Source organism: Triturus cristatus, chromosome 12 (genome assembly GCF_964204655.1).
Source record: "Triturus cristatus chromosome 12, aTriCri1.1, whole genome shotgun sequence".
NCBI lineage: Eukaryota > Metazoa > Chordata > Amphibia > Caudata > Salamandridae > Triturus > Triturus cristatus.
In genome coordinates this window covers 200033076-200054037 of record NC_140595.1, presented here as the reverse complement: position 1 = coordinate 200054037, position 20962 = coordinate 200033076, and the positions used below count along the sequence as shown (strand labels likewise).

The window sequence follows — 20962 nt, the reverse complement described above, 5'->3', positions numbered from 1 at the left end:
GTTCTCGGTTATGTGTGAAGTGCCTCACTTCTACTGTGCTGGGTCTGTGCTTTACAAATATATTTAGTAAATGGATAAAATGTGAGATAAAGCCAGTAAACAAGAAAGCAAGAGACAAGGCATACAACTCTGAACATAGTCAGGCATAACATTAACAGATGCACAACTTCCTTTGAACAAGATCAATCACCTTTAATCCCAATATGCATTAAATATAATATTGTTTACTTTAGAGCACAGTCTATCAAAGATAGTTAATTAAACAACACAAACCTAAATGTTGATAGACAAGAGAACTCTTAAAATACTAAGCTTTTTAACTAGAAGGAAGACTTTATAAAGCAACCTGACTAGCTCTATGTGTGTATGTTAAACTCACTAGTAGCTTTTGAAATAGGATACAACAATGGCTGCAAAGTTTTTTGGGTGGGTGGACATTCCCCCACCATGCTTTCAAATGAAAGGAGTGGATTTGTCTCATTCTCTTAACAAGAATTAATTTCCTATTTGTTCATCTCCTACCAGTCCCATTGTACATGTTCCAAAAAAAGTCTTCTCCTTAATTAAGTAAGCAGGGAACCTACATGTATCGTCCCCACCAAAGTATAAACTTCAATAAAGTGATATTGCCATGCATTTATTTATATGCCACAAACTACTTTACAGTTTCCTCAACCCCAGTTTGTAAAAATCTCATTAGTGCCCGAGGTGACCATTATGACACTGCCCAGGAAAGTGTGAGAGAGAGTGTGTTTGTGTGTAAGTGAGTGAGTGTAAACATGGAAATGGGGTTAAACTTTTTTTTGATAACCAAGTTTATTCGCATTTGAGGTAATAAAACATACAAAGACAGCATGAAAGTGCACAATGTATCAAGTCCATCAACGGCAGACAACAGGAGAGCCGGCCTAAATGTAAGGCCCTTTAAACAAACCACCTTGTGTAAAAGAAATGTAGCGATATGAGAGAAGAGTACGCACAGAACTCAAAACAGTAGATTGAGCCATTTGGCCCAAACCCTTTAAAATTTTTCAGGACATCCCCGGGCCTCGAAGAGGGGTTCCTCCTGGGCTGCGCACCAGTCCACTCCCCGTTGCCACTTACGTATGGTAGAAGGTTTGGTCTGTGTCCAAGCTGCTGCGATATCTCGCTTGGCCACCACCAACGCAGTGCCCAAGAAGCGTTTATCGGCTCTAGAGCTGTTCAGGCCATTAAATACTCCCAGGAGAAGGCGTAAAAAGATCATGAGGGACCAGCCATCCCAGAGTCTGCGTGAGCTCCGATTCCACACCTGACCAGAATGGAGCGAGACCAGGGCACAGCCAGACCAGGAGGTAAACATCCGCCAGGACGTGGCCAAATCGTGTACACTCTGGGGAGGGGCGTAGTCCTGCCCTGTGTAAGCGCGCAGGGGTAAGGTATGCCACGTGAATGTAATACAGTTGGATGAGGCGTAGCTTAGAGGAGGTCGTCAGAGTTTTGGGGGCCATAAGGGTGTCTCGCCAGTCTGCTTCCTCTAGGGGGCCCAGCCATCCCTCCCAGCGGGTTCGCAGCGAGTCTAAGGTAGTAGGGCCATTGTTCACAAGGGAGCGGTAGATCCGCGAAACCCCCGCCCCCCCCCCCCTACCCAGGTTTCCCATCATGACGTGGGCTTCTAGCGGACTAAACTCAGGGAGAGAGGTGTCTGGTTAAATATGCGTAGTGAGGGCGTGGCGGAGTTGCAGGTACTTGTAAAATTGGGTGGCGTGAAGGGAGTGGTGCTGCTACAAGTCGGAGAAGGCCCTGACGTGGTCTCCTGCCCAAATGTCCCCAAGGAGTGAGATCCTGACTCAATCCCATTGCCGAAAGCCCTGAAGAGCTGATGCTTCATGCAGCCATGTGCCGTACCACAGAGGCGTATGTTGGGTAAGCCTCTTGTCCCATCCCGTATAACGCAGAGCAGAGCGCCAAGCCGTTAGGACCGCCCTAGTGATGAGTGGAATAGCTTGTGAAATGGGGGGCACCATACAAGTAGGCTTGGATTTGAGGGAATTCCATGGTTCTGAGCTCCGTTCGATAAGCCGGGTCGGACCAGCCTCCAGCGAATCAGTGGACGACAATGAGTCTAGTGGCCAAATAGTACAGATGGAGGTTGGTCACGCCCATGCCACCGTCAAAGGGAGGTATTCGGCAGCGAGCCAAGGCCATACGCGGTATTCCATCTCCCCATAAGAACCTGGTAAGTACTCCATCAACTTCACGGAACCAACTACCCAGGAGGTCAAAGGTGATATTTTGAAGAATGTATAAAAAACGGGGGAGGATCATCATTTTAAAAAGTGCCCCACGTCCAAGGGGGTTGAGTGGGAGGGATTGCCAACACTTAAGGTCGGCTTTAGCTTTCGTGACCAGGGGTGTCGGGTTGAGAGCCCATTTCAGCTCTGGAAGGAGGGTCACTGTGAGAAAGTGGCTCTGTATATACTGTTCCTTAATAGGTACAGGGTGTACAGAGTCCACAGACCCCAAGGGTTTAACAGAGGTTAAAGTTAGATATAACCTTACTTTCCAAAGTGGTAGCCTGGTCGAGCAGTAAGGCAGTATCAGAGGACGTGTAAAGCATTTGTTGTACACACTCAGTCAGCAAATAGTTCCACACACTCAATAACTGAACTCTAGGCCAATGGTTTGTATATAAAAAATATATGCTTGTTTTATTTTAGAACCAACACTTGGAATTAAAATATACTTTCTCGACAGGAGATGTTTCATAAAAATACTTTTGTATATGCAATAGACTTTTTAGTAAACAGTTACAAATAGTTGCAGTAGGCAACTCTATTTCTAAACACAATACATTGAGCTCAATGATAAATTCAAATTATATGCAACAGATTACTTTTTAGATTACTTTTGTAATTCCAGGCTTGGATCCTAGTCCTGGGTCAGTTCACAGAATCAGCTGTTGAAAGTCGACTTTGGTACTGTAATGATTTTTAACTAATATTTAGCTATTTCAAAAGTGAGCACTTATTAATATTTCAGAGCAAACAATCAATGATTCCCTATGGAAGGAAATGTAGGTTACAGGTACAGTAGGTTATCGTTACTTTTGTAATCCAGTACTGGGTGTCTAGACTCAGTACTGGGACATTTATCCAAAACAGGTAGGTAATTACGTTTTCAGATGTTATACGATTTTTGAGGAATATTTAGAAATTGCAGAAATCAACACTTAGAAGAATAGTTGTGGGTACTTTTCAGAGTCAGTGCTGGGCACCAAGATCCAGCACTGGGAGCTCACCTAAGAGCAGGTGAGTAAATTCGTTTTTGGTACTCGGCTGATTTTTGGTGAATATTTTGAGTTTTGAAAAGTTCACACTTAGAAGAATTTCCAAGAAAAAGCCAGCCAATGTTACCCTATGAAAAAAATGAAGTTAGCGGTTTAAGGGTAAGTACTCGACTGGCAGAGTTGAAGTTCTGGGCATAGACTCAGGGGTCCCCCAGTGTCAGGTAGGTACAGTCAGTTCACCCTCAGCGGTTTCAGGACGCCGGGTGCAGAGAGAGTTAGGCCCAATGTTATCCTATGAGGGATAGGGGGGCCTGGGTTGGTGGCTGCTGTCGGGCAAGCCACGCGGCTGTGGGAGCTGGGCTCCTGGTCACTTACTCAGGGCAAGTGGGGAAGTAGGTTAGAGTAGAGTTTTCACTGCCAGGGCCACTCGGGCAGCTGGATGCAGGGTGCTTTTGAGCCGTCGGGCGCTCAATTGATTTCTATGGGAAATCTCCGGTTTGGAAAAAGACTGCAGGCTCGGGGACGAGGACTCTTCAGGTGCCACCACCACTTCGAGGGGTAAGTTGGGTAGTTGGAGGATAGGTAGGTACCCCGGGATTGGGCACAGAGGGCCGTGGGGCGCCGGGTGCAGGGGTGCCTTTTGATGTTGGAAATCTTACCCTCTTGTTGATCGCGGTTGGGGTGGCACTCTGTTCTGAGGCTGCAAGCTTCTTCAGGATAGTCGAGGGGGGTCCTTGGGTGCCGGACTCGGGGTCACAGTCGCCGTGGGGTCGTCCTCGTGGGTTTAGTTCACTCCTGCACCGGCCAGGCTTGGCGGGTGCATTGTGTGCTGGGATCGCGGTTCCGGGCTGCTGCCAGGGGTGAAAGGTAGGTTCTGAGTAGAGCCTCTACTCATGGGAGTCCCAGGGGATCAGAGCTCAAAGGTAGCCAGGTCCTCTGGGGTTTCTGAGGTTGCTGGCCACAAGAGATGCCGGGTTTGGAGCAGGAGCAAGTCCGAGGTCGACAGGCCGGTAGGGCTGGGGCCAAAGCAGTTGGTGTCTCCCTCTCCTTTGCAGCTGCAGGGCAGGTCTTCTTTTCTTCTCGCTCTTCTTGTAGTTTCGGAATCTGGAATCTGGGGAAGGAAGGTTCAGGGTGCCCCTAAATACTAGATTTAGGGGCGTTACAGGTAGGTGAGGCCAGGGACCAATGGGTCCTTGTCCTGGGGTGGGTACACCCCCTATCCTGCCTCTCTTCTGTGGGAGGGGGGCAGTAGCCTAATCCTGATAGGGTAGGGTCTCCCATCTTCAAGATGGCGAGAGCCCGGAGATGTGCTTCACCTCGCCTCCCCCACCTGAGGGGTGGGGTGGGCAGGCTGGCACATCCCCTGTCCTTGTATGGGGTTTCCGGCCAAGCTTCCTGCCAGAGTGGGGGGTTGCAGTGGCCTGAGGAAACTCCAAGAGGCGGCATGCCTTTGAAGCTTCCCTTTGCTCATCCTGGGGGAGGAGATTTCTCACCTCACCCAGGATGTGCATTGTTGCAGGCCCGGGAGAGCAGGGGCTCTCCCACCCAGGGGTCCAGCAACGTGTCTGCTGTGTGGCAGCCTGGGCAGCCTCAGAGCAGACGTGGATTGTAGGTTAGTTGTAGGGGGGCATCTCTAAGATGCCCTCTGGGGTGCTTAGTACATTAAATCCCACACTGGCATCAGTGTGGGTTTAATGTGCTGAGAAGTTTGATACCAAAATTCCCAGTCTTCAGTGTTGCCATTATGGTGCTGTGGAGCTCGTGTTTGACGAGCTCTCAGCACCATGTACTCTTAAATGGCAGCACTGCACTTATAGTGCCCAGGAATGGACCTGGGTACTGTAGGGGCACAGGGCTCCTGCTCCTGTGCCCACACCATGGGCATAAGGCACCCAGCCAGAGGGGTGGCTGATATATGCCACGGCAGTGTAGGTGATGGGCATGGCACACAGAGATGTGGGTCATGTCGACTCTTCATTTTGTCCTGCACCCACACACTCAGCCTGCAAAGGCAGTGTGTGTGTGTAAGGGTACAGGGCCTCTAAGGGTGGCACAATGAGTGCTGCAGCCCTTAGAGGCCTTCCCTGGTCACAAGGCCCTGGGTACCTAGGGTACCATTTACTAGGGGCTGACATGTGGCCAGGGTTTGCCAATTTGGAGTTTGTGTGGTTTAAGGAAGGAATATAGGCCCTGGGCCCCTGATTGGCAGGAGTCCAGGGTACACTCAGTAAAAGTACATTCAGCAATTTAGCAAAAAGTGGGGGCATACCATGCAAGAAAGATGGCACTTTCTCACAGTCACCCAGATCCCAAGATATTTAGACGATTGCTTTCGTAAGGGGATGTTAGATTGCCAGTCGAAGCAGGCTCTTGAGGAATGATGGGGGATCAGAGTGGACTTTGCCGGATTGAGCCGTAGGCCCGAGACGGTCTCAAAAGCTTGAAGCACCTCCAGACAACGTGGGCCGGAATTTTCCGGGTCGGCCAAGAAAAGGAGGACATCGTCCGCATATAGGACAATTTTATTGACCTGATGTGGGTCCCAAGACCATCCTCGGATCTGAGGATCATTACGTATAGGGCAGGCAAGGGGCTCCATCACCAGCACGAATAAGAGCGGCGAGAGGGGGCACCCCAGACGGGTGCCTCTTCGGATGGAAAAAGCCTCTGAGAAGGCACCATTGGTCAGGACTCTTGCCTTGGGGTTTGAGTACAGGACACGGATGAGGCGCCTAAAATGGGGCTGAATCCCATCGTTATGAGAACGTCCTCCAAGTAACTCCAGTTAGCCGTATCGAAGGCCTTCTCAAAATCAATGAGAAGCAGGGCCAGGTATGGGGTGAGTAGATGGCGATGGGCCATGGCAAGGTGGTGGCACCGTATGCAGTGCTGAGTTCCACTGGCAGGCATGAAGCCACATTGGTCCGGGTGGATCAATTGATGCAATAAAGGGCGAAGACGTAGAGCCAGGACAGTGGCGTAGATTTTCATTTCGGTGTTAAGGAGAGAAATCGGGCTTTAGTCTGCACAGGAGAAAGAAGGTGGCTGGGTCTTTGGAATGACCACAATAGTGGCCACGTCAGTCTCCGGGGGGAAGGAGCCCGTCTCGGCCACATGTTGGAAGAGGTCGACCAGGTGCGGGGACCAGTAAGTCTCGATACGCCGCGTAGTATTCTTGCGGGAAGCCGTCTGGCCCTGGTGTCCTCCCAGAGTGCAATAAGGAGATCGCTCCATGTAGCTCCTCAGGGGTAAAAGGAAGGTCGAGGTCCACTGAGTCGGCCTGATCGAGGCAAGGAAGCTGGGCCTCCGCTCGTTCCAGCAAGTCAACCAAAGAGGTCCCAGGGGGGCAAGCTGAGTAGAGCTAAGCATAGTAACCCGCAAAGGCTTGGGCAATAGCTCACGAGGTACAGTGGTGGGTACCTGCGGCGTCACAGATTTCAGGGATAATTCTGTTGGCCTTGGGGTAGGAGATGAAATTGTGGAGCAGCTTACCATTTTTGTCACCCCAACCGTAGACACGGGCCATGGAGGAGCGCCACAGCATCTTAGCTGAGTCCAGGGAGATCTGACGGATCTCATCCCGGATCATTGAGAGCTGCGCCTCAAGCTGGGTCAGGCGAGCAGTCTGCACCGTCCGTTTCACGTGAACCAGACCTCTGGGCACGTCACGTAAGGTAGCCTTACTGGCCTCCCACAGTGAACCTGGAGAAGGGACCGAGCCTTTGTTGGCAAGAAAGTAGTGCCTCAACTCGTCTGCGAGCGAGTCTTTGAACTCCGTGTCCTGCAAGAACCAGGCGTTCAACTGCCAAACCGTACGCACCCCATCAGTGGGACCTCCCAAGCGGAGGGAAATGGCGGAGTGGTCTGAGATTCCACAGGGAAGAACGGAGACATCAGAGACCTGTTGGCAGTCGGTGGCCGGGAGGAGAATCAAATCGATTCGGGAGTGGGTGTGGTGGGCCGCAGAAGTGCGAGTGTACTGCCTCGCACGGGGATTCCAGATCCTCCAGGCGTCACACAGACCAAGGGCAGTTGCCCAGTCTGACAGCCGTTTAGAACAAGCTGGGCGCAATGGGGAGGGGTCACCCGTCGTTTCAAAGGACGGCTGCATAACCGCGTTGAAGTCGCCCCCAATTATCATCTGACCCTGGGGCAGGGCGAAGATTACCTCAGTAAAATGGTGGACAGTAGAGGGAAGCGTGGCTGGAGGGATGTATGTTGATAGCAGGTTGAGGAACTGTCCTTCAAGCCTACCGGAGAGGGCCACATAGCGGCCTTGTGTGTCAGTCGTCACGTGTACTGGGGTGAAGAGGAGACCCTTTCGGGTCAGGATAGAACCCCCCCCACCTCCCCCGCCCCCCCCCCCCGAGAGCCTTGTGTCTCTTGAAGGAGGAGTACATCGGGCGCTTGGCATTGGGCGCTCTTGAGGACTGCTGTGCGTTTGATACGATCTAGCAAGCCATTTACGTTCCACGACAAGACGTGGAGGGATCTACCGCGAGCGGGCATCTGAGGAGCGGTGAGAAGGACTAGGGGGACCTGGGTCCCAGGCGATGCGGCACATTGCAACTAGGATAGGAAGATGTCGCTTGTGCAGGGTGGTATGTCCCTTGTCGATGGTGATGGCATGTACATGTGGTGAGCTGTCATTAAGAAAAGAAAACAATGATTCAAACAAAGCCAAAACAGAGAGAATCCGGAAGACAACACCCTCCCTTCCCCCAACCTATACTTCCAAGATTGAAGCATCTGTCGCCCTGAAAGGGAAAAAAATAACAATAACAGTAACAAAGAGCTAAGCTAAAACGTTTAGCAGGGCAGTTTGTGGCAATGATGGAAATGGGGTTAAACTTACCTGTTAATTTTCTATAATGCATATTCCTTTATCATGCACGCATTTATAATGGAATGGTAAGTATTTTATAAGTAAGTATAAACCCATTAGACATATACATATGTATATATACAAATACACACACACATATACACACATACACACACACAAACACATGCACGCACGCGCGCGCACACACACACACACATATTTACATACATTATTCACCAAAAAGGGTTTATACTTGCCTGTAAAATACTTGGATTTTTGTGGCAAAGGCATTTGTTGCAAAGGCATACTCGTGGTAAACAATAGTAGTTGTAAATACTTTTGTGATAAAGAGGCTGTTGTGGTTCCAGTGTTGTTGTAAAGGCCTACGTGACAAATGCCCTTGTTGTTCTGTCATACATCTATACTGCCTACATTGTGCCTTCTTCCACCTAGGAATGCTATTTTTTCATTTGCCCATTGACATTTCATTCGATAGTTCCAAAAATGGGCTCTTGAAACTCTTGGGCATCAATTAGTGTAGGAAGCTGGGTCGCTGTACAGTGTGTTAAGAGTCCAGGCAACCCTTATAGGTTTATAGGGCTTAACATTTTTGGGTAGATTTGTCAAGCAGCTTAGGCTAATAAAAGGGGAGTGTTGAGCATTTGTTATACACACACAGTCAATAAATGGGACACACACTCAGAGAAATCCGACACAAATTGGCAGCAAAATCACAAACAGGGAGAAAGTAGTATTTGACTCTAAAATCCCCAAAGGATTGTCCCCAAATATGTAGAGGGTGAGGATATCACCAAGTGGTTTACAGCCTTTGAGAGGGCTTGTAGGCTGAGGAGAATCAGCCAGAAGTATTGGGGGATCTCTACTCTGGGACCTGCTTTCAGAAAAATGGAGGGATAGACTTCTGACACTGGACGAGACAGATGTTGATGTCCTATGACCTCATGAACGATACCTTGATTGAAGGCTTTGGACTCACCACTGAGGAGTACTGGATCAGGTTCAGGAAACTCACAAAACTTTGAGTCAGACATGGATAGATTTTGTAGACTTCTCAGTAAAAACACTAGAGACGAGATGTACGACCATCAGCAATTGTGACTCGCAAATTGCGAGTTGTAATTTGCGGGTCGCATTCGCCAATGTACAACAGTGTCTGAGATACTGTTTACGATTCCCAATGGGGTCGCAAATTGCATGCCTCATGCATATTAATGAGGCTGTAGCAATTTGCGCCCCATTAGGAATGGCTGGCACTCCCAGGGATGGTGGCCTGCTGGGGTCTGGGACTGCTTTTAAATAAAGCTGTTTTTTTAGGAAATGCAGCCCATTTTCCTTATAGAAAAACAGGATGCATTAAAAAAAAAATGAAACTTTGTTTCATTTTTCAATGGCAGGCAGTGGTCCCTGGGACCACTTCCTGCCCTTATAAAATGTTTGTGCATGCATTACCAAAGGGCAAGGGGTCCCCTTGGGACTCCTTCCTGTTTGCGAGTGATTTACCACCCTCTTGAAGAGGGTGGTAAACTGTGAGTGTTTTGCGACAGCAAAACATTCTTACATGACTTGTGGGGTCGCTATTAGGAAGGGAACGCCCCTTCCTAATAGCGAGTCGCTAAACACTATTTTGCAAGTCGCAAAATAGGGTTAGTAGATGGCCCACAGGTTTTTTGTACGCACATTCAAAATACCGTCGTGCATCTGGCCCTAGGTGGCTGGTTAAAAGGTAACTAGGTGCAAGACTATGGTGGGCATTATAATCTTCTTAAGAAAGAGCATCTGTTAAGTAACTGTTGTGAGAAGTTGGCCTGATGTATGATGTCACTAGTTATAGTGCACACCTTATATCAGTCCAAATACCCTTATGGTGATTGGTTGTAAAGTCAACCTTATAGACCAGCTATCCTAGTGGTAGCATGGACAAGAGCAGTCTTAGGCTAAACTCTGAATGGCATGTGAAGCCAGCTGTGATACCATATATAATCCCTTGAATACCAAATGAAAGGACACCACAACAGATATATATAAAATAAAGTGTATTTATTCTAAGCAAACCCTCAGCACTCTTTATGAGATTAGAGGTAAGTACAACACAGTCTTATTAATGCATACAGTAAGTCACACAGGTAAGTAATACAGTTAGGCCCTAGGGGCCACGCAAACCATATACTAAGTAAGTGGTATAAGAACCACTGTCACGGAAATAGAATAGGCCTAGGCCTAGGGAATCGCTGGGGCTACACTACACTAGCGTTAGTTAGGAAGTGGGAGGCCCACGGGATTCGTGTGCAGAGTGGAAACACTCACGCGTAATGCGTAAAAGTCAATAGCAATATTACAGTTTAGAAATAGATAGATTTAGGACACTTCCGGAGTAGCTAGGAAGTTGAGACTTGAAAACTAGACACTAGGATAGTCACTATCCTGATGAGCACCGGAGTACCCAAGTTACCTAGCCCACAGGCTGCGGGTGCATAGGGGTGAAGATGCGTCGTTTTCGTCGTCGACTCCTATGGATGCCTGAAGAAAGATGCTGACAGGCAGTCAGGGGAGAGTGTCCGGTGGATCCCAAGACTGGGATCAAGAAGAGAAGAAACCTGCAAGCAGAAGGGACAGAGTCAAGGTCACTAGCCAGTGACCACGTGGAACCAGGAAGGAACCAGGCGATGTCGTGAAGAGTTGCAGGTGAAGGTGAAGCTTGTCGCTGCAGCCAGGAGGACCAGGAAGCGTCGAGGACGACCAGGACCAGAAGGCGAGCTGTCCCACGAAGGCTCTTGCTGTCGGCGGCGTCGAAGTTGGACTAGGACTCACCAAGCCTTGGCAAGCGGAACCCACGAAGAACAAAGGACTTGCTTCTGGTGCAGACCAGGAAGGTCTGGGGTGCTTCTTCTTTGCAGAGAAGCGGGGGCCAGTCTGGAGGAGCCAAACCAGCGCAGAAGATTTCAGGGTGCGTCGTCACAAAGGCCACTAGCCAGCGGGCAAGCAACCGGACAGACGCGGCAAGCAGGAAAATGCTGAAGGGCCCCACGCAGGACTCGTGGAGTGTGGGGGGCTGATCTTCGGTGCAGATGGTGCTTGGGGTTGGGGCTTCTCAATCCCCGGTGCACAACTTCGAGGGTACCTCAGAAGCTGCGCTGTAAGTTACTAGCCACTTTTCCCAGGTAGCCGGTCCCACGTCGCTCGTCGCCTCCACGGATCTCAGCTCTGCTGCAGATGTGGATGAGGGTCGGAGAAGTCTGGAAGTCAAGGCTCTGGTCGGGCTCTGCAGTCGGTTCCTCGTAGAACGGTCGCAAAGCAAAGGGTAGTCTCTTGATGGTGCCTGTTTGCACAGGGTAGCCACTCCTTGGCTACAAGGGAGATTCTTCAGTCTTCTTCTTTCGTCGAATGTCGAAGGTCCAGAGTTTCTGTTCAGTTTTGCAGGTTCAGGATAATCTCAAGTCTTGAGGCCCAACTCCCACTCTTATACTAATCTGGGGGGCTGGGATACCTGCTAGGTCACGCCTTATGGGTGGGACCTGGGAGGGGGTGGTTACACCCACTTCCCTTTGTCCAGTTTCGCGCCAGAGCTGGGGCTGGAGTGCCCCAGCGCCGGTTTGAACTGGACTATGCAAGGAACACCTTGTGTGCCCCAGGCATGTCTCATTCCTTTCAGCCCACCCTGCCCCAATACACTAAAGGCTGTCTGGGGGGGTGCTAGCACCTCCCCAAGCAGGAAACCTATTGTCCAGGCCTCCCTGGCTGGGATCACTCCCAGCAGCAGGAGGTCAGACTTGTGTCTGTGGCAGCAGCATCCATTTTGTGATGCTGAGGCTTTGGTTAGAGTTAAACAGCAAAGTAGGATTTTAACATGTCTCTCCCTCTAGAAGGGAGGGATAATATCCTCATCACCAGAAATGGTATGGGGGTATTATTCCAAAGTGTTAGACACCTTACACGACATGTTTTGATAAAGCCAAACCATAGTTACCATAACCGTTTAAGATTATAAGGCACTTTAAGAGTATATGGTAGGCTATATCATAGAACAGCTATAAGGACTTGGTTCCGAAAGCTGCAGACAGGCTCAGCTCATGCTAGAGCACCATCTCACATGTTACCAAGCACTCTGCCTCCAGGATTGTTAAGGCCTGCCATAGGAGTGACTGATAGGTACACATGTGTCTATATATAAGGGTAGATATAGGCATACTATATCTAAGCAAGGGGTGATTACACAACCTTGCCCCAGCTGAGTGATCAGCCAGTTGTGTCTGATTGGAAGGCCAGACCAGGGGTGGCATAATACATGCTGCAGCCCCTGGGAGGCCTAGGGTACACCTATGCCCTGGGTACCTAGGGTACACTGTACAGGGTCCAATAAGGTGATCCTTACCAATTGGCTATGTACCTAGGGTACATGGAGTCTATTTTACAGAGAGAGCAGACAGCCTGAGACCCTGAATGGCAGGATCTCAGGCCAACTAAGTCGAAAAACCAGCTAGACACTAGGCAAAAAGTTGGGGGTAACCATAGTCAGATATCCACCTTCCTACAACTGTGTTTCCAAAAATCTATATCAGTACTTGGTGGACCTAGGTCCAGCCTCTCCCCAAGATTTGAGTAAGGAGGCTGACCACAGTGTCAAGACTAGGGTAATCAAGACAACTCATGGTGGGGGTGACAAGAAGAAAGAAGACCTGCCGTGCAGCTGCTAAGAAGAGGAAGACACCAACTGCTTTGGCCCCAGCCCTACCGGCCTGTCGACCCTCAAACCTGCTCCTGCTAAATCCTGGCACCTCTTGTGGCCAGCAACCTCACAAACCCCGAAGGACCTGGCTACCTTGTGACTCTGAGCCTCTGGGACTCCCATGAGCAGTGGCTCTGCTTAAAGCAAGTTTCTAACCCCCTGGCACCAGTCCGGAACCGCGAACCCTGCACACTCTGCACCCACCAAGCCTGGCCTGTGCCGGAGTGGACAAAGACCCCGAGGACGTCCCCCCGGTGACTGTGACCCCGAATTCGGCACCCAAGGACTCACCTCGACGCTCCTGACGACACCTGCAGCCTCAGAACCAGGGACCCCCCCAACCGCGATCAGCAGAGGGTAAGATTTCCCGACACCAAAAGGCACCCCTGCACCCGGCGCCCTGCGGCCCACTGTGCCCGACTCCTGGGTACCTACCTATCCTCCAACTACCCAACTTACCTCTCGAAGTGGTGGTGGCACCTGAAGAATCTTCGTCCCCGAGCTTGCAGCCTTTGTTCATCCTGGAGCTTTCCAATTGAAACCCATTGAGCTCCCGAAGGCTCAAAAGCATCCTGCACCCAGCCACCCGAGTGGCCCTGGCAGTGTAACCTCTACTCCTACCTACTTTCCCATTTGCCCTGAGCAAGTGACCAGGAGCCCAGCTCCCACAGCCGCGTGGCCTGCTAGCCAGCAGCCACCAACCAAGGCCCCCCTGCGTCCCATAGGATAACATTGGACCTAACTCACTCTGCACCTGGCCACCCCAGTGCCGCTGAGGGTGTAACAACTGTACCAAACTGACCCTGGGAGACCCCTGAGTCTGTGCCCAGAACCTTAACTCTGCCAGTCGAGTACTTACCCAAAAGCCGATAACCCAATTTTCTTCCATAGGGTAACATTGACTGGTTTCTTCTGAAATTTCTTCTAAGTGTGGAATCTCTAAAACTTAAAATATTCACCTAAAATCACCCGAGTAACGAAAACGGAAATACTCACCTGCTATTAGGAGAGATCCCAGTGCTGGATCTTGGTGCCCAGCACTGACCCTGAAAAATACTCACAACCGTACTTCCCAGTAACCCAATTTTCTTCCATAGGAAACCCTTGACTGTTTTTCTGTGAAATTTCTTCTAAGTGTCGATTTTTGCAAATTACAAATATTCTTTAAAAATCGTACCAACTGTGAAAACGTAATGACTTACCTGGCATAGGGCGCCCAGCTAGGGGGGTTGCTGATGTATGCCAGGGCAGTGTAGGTTGTGGGCATGGCACACAGGAATGTGTGCCATGTCGACTCTTTGTTTTGTCTTGTACCCAGACACTCAGCCTGCAAGGGCAGGGTGTTTGTGTTAGGGTACAGGGCCTCTAAGGGTGGCACAATACGTGCTGCAGCCCTTAGAGGCCTTCCCTGGTCACAAGGCCCTGGGTACCTAGGGTACCATTTACCAGGGGCTGACATGTGGCCAGGGTTTGCCAATTTGGGTTTTAGGTTTTTAGGGAAGGAACATAGGCCCAGGGCACCCGATTTGCAGGAGTCCAGGGCACACTCAGTCAAAGTACATTCAGCAATTCAGCAAAACGTGGGGGCATACCATGCAAGAAAGATGGCAAAGGGAAAGATGGTGAACAGTCTAAAGACAAACAAAATTAAAAAAACTTTAAAAAAAAAATAAGAGTCTGCTAAAGGCCCCTTAAGGAAGGAGGGCCCTGAAACAATACACAGACCACGGGTGGGTAACAGGGTAAGAACTGGGAACCCAAGAAGGTTTGATGCTTTAATTGCAAAGGCAATGGGCACTGATCTGGAGACCCTATCTGTCCCAAAAAGGCTATCCCCTAGTGCACTTACAGTCCCTAATGCAGTGGTATGTCTCCAGATGGGATCCTTGGTCGTCTTGACCAGGTCAGAGTGCACACTGAAGCAATTCTAGTTTCTGAGGGTGGGGTGAGTGTAGCGGCCCTGGCTGCCTGTCCCATTAACCTAGAGAAATACAGACAACAGCCACATATTAATGGGGTTAGAGTTGAAGCACTGAGGGATACAGGTGCAAGTGTAAGTATGGAAACTGATGGCCCCAAAACAACAGTATGTGACTGGTGAGACCTTCACAGTTATCAATGCTGACACCCAAACTAAAGTCCATCCCATTAGAATGGTATCCTTAGAATAGGGAGGGGTTACTGCCCAAAAGAAGGTGGTGGTATCCTCTGCAATTCCTGTAGCTTGTCTGCTAGGAAACGATCTGGAGTCCTCAGCCTGGGCTGAGGTCGGAATGAAAACCCATGCAGCCATGTTGGGCATACCTGAATTGGTGCGTGTAAAACAAAGGCACAGTGCAGAGCCCGGGGGAGTAGTTGGAGCCTGGAATAAAGGCCCAGTCCTCCAAGAGAAAAGGAAGGAAGTCTGGAAAACCAGCTTTAAAACAGACACAAGCTCAAGTCTCCTCTCGTCAGGGAGAGGATCGGTCAGTCCCAGAGGGAACTGAACCCCAGGAACTTGCTCCTTACAGGGCAGAGCTCCTAGGTTCAGGGGGGGCCCTCGAAGGACGACCTGTACCAAAGGACAGAGGGCCTGTCCTACTCTTGAAAGCCTGAGACAGCAAGCTGCTGACCAGGAAAAGGGAAAGGTCAGTGGCTCCCACAGAACCTACTGGGAGAAGGTACTCCTATACACTGAGGCCAGAGATCCCACACATGGTGCCACTAGGAAAGGTGTAGTACCTCAGCAGTATAGAGTTCTTACTCTCTTTAGCTAATAATATTCTCATCTCTGGGCATTTTGGCGAGACCAAAACTTGGAGTAGGTTAGTCACCCACTTATACTGGCCGGGTATGTTCCAGAAGGTGAATGTGTTATGTAACTCCTGTGCTGCCTGTCAAGCAGTGGAAAGACAGGTAACCACCCAAAGGCCCCCTTAATTCCACTTCCAGGAGGTTGTTCCCCCCCCCCCCCCCCCCCGGACCCTGCAATAGCATCAGGGAACAGATTTATACTAGTGGTTGCTGATCATGCCTCCAGGTACCCTGAAGCTATGCCACTTAGTAAGCACGGTCCTGGGCACACATAATGAAAGTATAACACTGTTTGTAATGTCTCGTATTTGTAGGAATGTTAATGGTCTACACCAGAGTATTATTCACAAGTTTTTAATATTGCAACAAAGAAAAAGCAACCAGGCTTTCATTATTCGTGTGGATTTGTAAGCCACACTATCACGGGGGTTATAGGGTATTTCACCCGACCTGGCAGCACTGTGCATACTCAGATCACAATAGACACAACGCGAACTAGCCTGAGCGCTATTCTTCCTGTCAATACGGAAAACCCTACACCAGCACACAGCTATTCCACTTATGACTGTCACTGCCCCTGCAGTTGTCAGGGCCCTCGAGTATCTTACCAAGAGTAGTCTTTCCTAAGAATGTGGTGTCAGACAGAGGTAGTAACTTCATATCTAGTTACCTAAAGGAATAGTGGAATGAATGTGGTGTGACTTACAAGTTCACTACCCCCCATCATCCACAAACCAATGGTTTAGTTGAGAGATTCAACAAAGCCATGAAGGTATGATTATGAGACTCCTGGAAAAACTTAGAAGGAGGTGGGATGTCCTTGTGTCATACCTGCTTTTCGCTTAAAGAGAACTACATCAGAAGGGAACAGGGTTTAGTCCCTTTGAACTTGTGTTTGGGAATCCAGTAAGGGGACACCTGTGTCTGGTTAGGGAAGGCTGGGAGAGACCTCTCACAGAGCCTAAACAATACATTGTGGACTATGTACTTGGCCTACGATCTACATGCTGGTAAGCAATAGTTCCAGGACTGGAATGCCCTTTTGAGTCTACCTACTAACCTACATGTTTTAAGGGTTTTCACCAGCTGCTCTATAATCTTTTCCCATACAGAGAGAGGTTGGAAATGTACTCCAGGCAATGGAAGACATAAAATTTCTTCCAGCGTTGGGAAAAAAGAGTTTGGAGTGAAAGTGATCTTGCATACGCTCAACAGATTTTACGATGAGCAAATCTACACATGCATGTTTGCTAGTGCTAAAATGCAGCTCACAAATATTTTCTAAGACAACGATTTCTTGACCTACTTCAGTAAACTCTTATGAATTCACGAAAGCCGTAAATCTTCACTAATGCAAGGACATATATAGGCTGTCCGGAAATCGGTTAAACCAGATTGTGCCCAACAGTACTCTACTGACTGAAAATCAGCTGACCCGGTTTAAACCGAGTGTCACTGATTTTTCACATTCTTGCACTGCTTGGCCACTTGAGGGAGCCAAAGCAGTACACAACAGAACTGTACTGAAAAGGTCGCTCTGGGAAGTTTTGAGCGACGGGATTTCCATTGTTTGTTTCCCTGTGTTGCTCGATAAACAGTGCAGCATGGGCTAGGGTGCACGGGTGGTCTGTTTGTGTGCGGGAGCTCAGGCTGGTACTTGGAGATCTGTTATCATGAGGAGTTCTGGAGGGCCCCTTTGTATCTGGGAACAAGAGCTAATTAGTCTTCGGTCCGGAGGGATATCCACCCCCTCTTGGAGAATTCCTCCTGCAGCTGCTTACGTGTGCATTTTTCATTAATATTCTTAATGCCAACATAATCAGTTTTTTTTTAAATGGTAAATTGGAACCAGCCCTTGGTCTGATTAAAACATACACAGTCTTAACTTTAAACTGTGCAGTAAGTGCTGCACTGGAGTCACGCGGTTGAGACAGCCTGGGGGCTGACGCTGAAAAAGACCTCATTAGTAATTGAATGTGACCCATGACGCCAGGGGACATTTCCTGAAAGCCCATGGAGGAGTGGAGGGGATTCCCCACTGTGGAGGAAGGGGAATATTGAAATGTGCTTAAAAATAGGAGGGAAAGACTTGCCACACCACCGCTCAGTAACTGTTTTCCAGTTACAACTGGGTCGAAGGAATAGTGAAAATCATTCACCACAGCAAGGTCACCTTTCACGTTGTGTTGTAGTCAGTTGCTGGAGACGTAATTGTTATAAACGTGAAAATCAACCAGCATGTTATTTCACCTGATGCAAAAATAATCTAGAATGCGGTCAGCTTTAAAGGTTAGTAATTAGTATGGATACTATGCCTCATCTGATTTACAAACCCTTGCCCACTCCCCCTCAGAGCTAATCACCACCATGTCAGAGAACGTGTTCTCTGTTTAACCGCTTTCTTGTGTCAGGTTAATCACAGCCCCATGAGTCTCTTTTAGTTTTTGTCAGTTTTCATGTGATGTTATGCCTGACAGTCACAAGGCGTATATTGGATTCATATAAGACACCTCTTCCTTTGTTTTTAGTACCTGAGGTTTTTTCTGTCCTTCAAATGTTATGATTAACTTAGCAGTACTCTTATTTCACTCCGTGTTGAAATCTGTGGCTCAGATTTTTAAGTGGAAGATGCATATTTCAGTATTGCATTCATTACGTTTCCCAGAGATTGTGTCTGCTGAAAAGGTGTGCCGGTTCAACAGAAATGAAAGAAGAATTACTGGATGCACTGAAACTATCTCAGAAGCAGAATTTAATAGACATGTTCTAATGCTGGCACTGACTAGGATACTAGGTAATCCTGGCAGCTTAGCAGTTGTTTAGTAGTCTGAACAGCCATCATCAGAAATGCTGCCCAACTTGAGTCATTCAATCAATAGGAGGCACTCTTCTATACCAAATTAATGAAAGCAGTGAACATGCGTGCTTTTAGGCAGATGTGTTCAAGTATGAGATACTACATATTTTAATTAGCATTTTTCGATACATTCACATGTGCAGCAAATAAAGCAAAAGTAGTTTTTTTCCCCACTACAAAACATCAATATGCATGTGTAAATAAAATTCCCTACAGAATTTAAGTTTCCACCCCTATTAAAACACTTCAATAATGGTTTGCATGGTCAGTAATATATTTTTCCATCCCAATGTTCAGATTGCCAATTACACAAATGCTTGTTACCATAGCACTATTTTATTCTGTGGCACAAATATCTATTTTCAAATCACACAACCACACAGAGGAAGCATACTCCAAGTAATGCCTATACTGAAAAGACCAATGTCTTCCTTAAAAGTTCTGTTAAAAGAAATGCAATTATTTGTTCAAGCCTATTGGTTCAACTGTAAATTGTATTTATATAGCTCTTACTATCCCTAGCAAGGCATTAAAGCACTCTGCAGCAGCGAACAGCATGCTACTTCGGAGGATTAGAGTTCCCTCGGCACAAATAAAAAAGATTTACTGTGTTTTTAAATAACATTAGAATCAGAAGCTCTATGGGGGACAATCAAACCCAAATCCATAGTTATCTATTTAAAAGAAATGTGATGGAAACAATACAGATAACGTCTAAATTAGTATATACATTTGTAATTCGGATTTCCCCATTAATCTATGGCCATAACATTGTAAGAAATTGGGATATTTATTGAGGGGGTGAGTACTCATCTCATGAAATACCCATAACCCTTGTAGGGTGAACCCTTAAAGTCACTAAATTAACCTAAGCGCAAACCCCTGGTAGCTATACTACACAGCAGATGCGCTTAATTCAGATGCAATGTGAAAATTATTTGTGCAGTGCTAAAACAGTAATAGGGTCAAAATACTACACACAAATAAGCCCTACCCAATTTTGAAAAATAGAGTACATTTTAAGAAATAAAATGACAACTGACACCACAACAATAAAAATCCAATAAGGGAAACTGGACTTATGTTAAATGTGAAAATAGCACTAAAAGCTTTAAGTATCAACCATGATCATCTGGTCGCATTTGACTGGTACCTTGGCACAAGCTATAGCAGACCGCAATGGAGCTGAAATGGAAGTCAAAAATCTTCAAGCGGGCAAGGCAACAGGCTGTGGCCAAAGAGGGCCTTAGTTGTTGGATAGCTGCTGGGCGAGGTCTGGGTGAAGTCATTGACATTTGGTGAAAAATCTCAATACATTTGAAACTCACACCCAAAGAAGGTCCCTTGCCAGTTGGATACTTTTCGCACTGTTACTAGTGAGGATTTCTACCTCCGGACATAGTCACTTTTTTGGAGCTCGTACTCTTCCAGTGGGACAAGGCTGCAGGCGAGATACCTTCTATGCCAGGTCCAGCTGAATTGGATTTGCTGCTGCAGAAAAGCTCACAGCGGGAGCAACCTAATTTTTGGGTCAGTGTCAATGCAAATTCGTCAGATCAGCTTGTCATAAGGTCTTGAAGATCTAACTGCGATTTGGGCCTTCTCAGCCTGTGGTGAACACTTCTATTTTAAGAGATGCCGACTGTCAATCATTGGCACATCTGCAGCATTACTGAGTCTTTGCTTCCATACTTGGTACTGGGTTGGCATTTCTGGTCGCAGTGTGAGACATTTTGACCCCAGTAACTGACTGATTTTCTGCACAGACAGGTCTGTACCCACACTAATTTCTAAAGTAGATAGTATGCTCAATTGGGTAGCCCCAGCCTCTCTTTGCCCTACAGAGCCAAGTGAACAAACGATAGAGAAGATATATTACTTAGTCTCTGGACTTTCAAAAGTACTGCCTCATTTTTGACCGCTTCAATAAATCTGAGGGCATATGCGCCCAGTTCACTCATTTGTTGCAGCACCTGTCCCAGAGAATCACAGTCTTCAGGTGCACCAGTATTGGCATGGAAAGCTATGTCATTGGCCAGAGTCAGCAAATTATGTACTAGCAATTTTGACGTTGCCCGTCTCAATTGCCAATGTTGAGAGGGTCTTTACACAGATGAAAGTTTACATGAGAAGGAAAGATCGAGTGTGCATGACCAAAGGCTCACTGATGTACTACAATAAGTTTGATTTGTAAAAATGTGTTTGGACCCCATAAACACTGTAGTACACTGCCTATATACCATGCACTATCATTGCAGAATGCAAGCAATATTAAATGCAAAATGTACCATAAACACCGGAAAAACACTATTTCTGGTGTTTTTAATAGCATGAACTGTGTAAACACTGATAACCACTGTTTTTTTAAGGTATTGAAATCACTGGAAAACATTGAAAAAACCTCACCAGAATTGACCAAAAATAGAAATTGAAAACAGGAAAGCCTAGACATATACCATGGGGGCACTTCAGAGA

The 20962-nt window shown here is 47.8% G+C and overlaps 1 protein-coding gene across 1 annotated transcript in view; it reads right to left on the bottom strand.

The window, feature by feature from the left end:
• Positions 1 to 20962, bottom strand: part of COG4 (component of oligomeric golgi complex 4) — a 128435-nt gene that overhangs the window by 58825 nt on the left and 48648 nt on the right. The window lies entirely within an intron of this gene.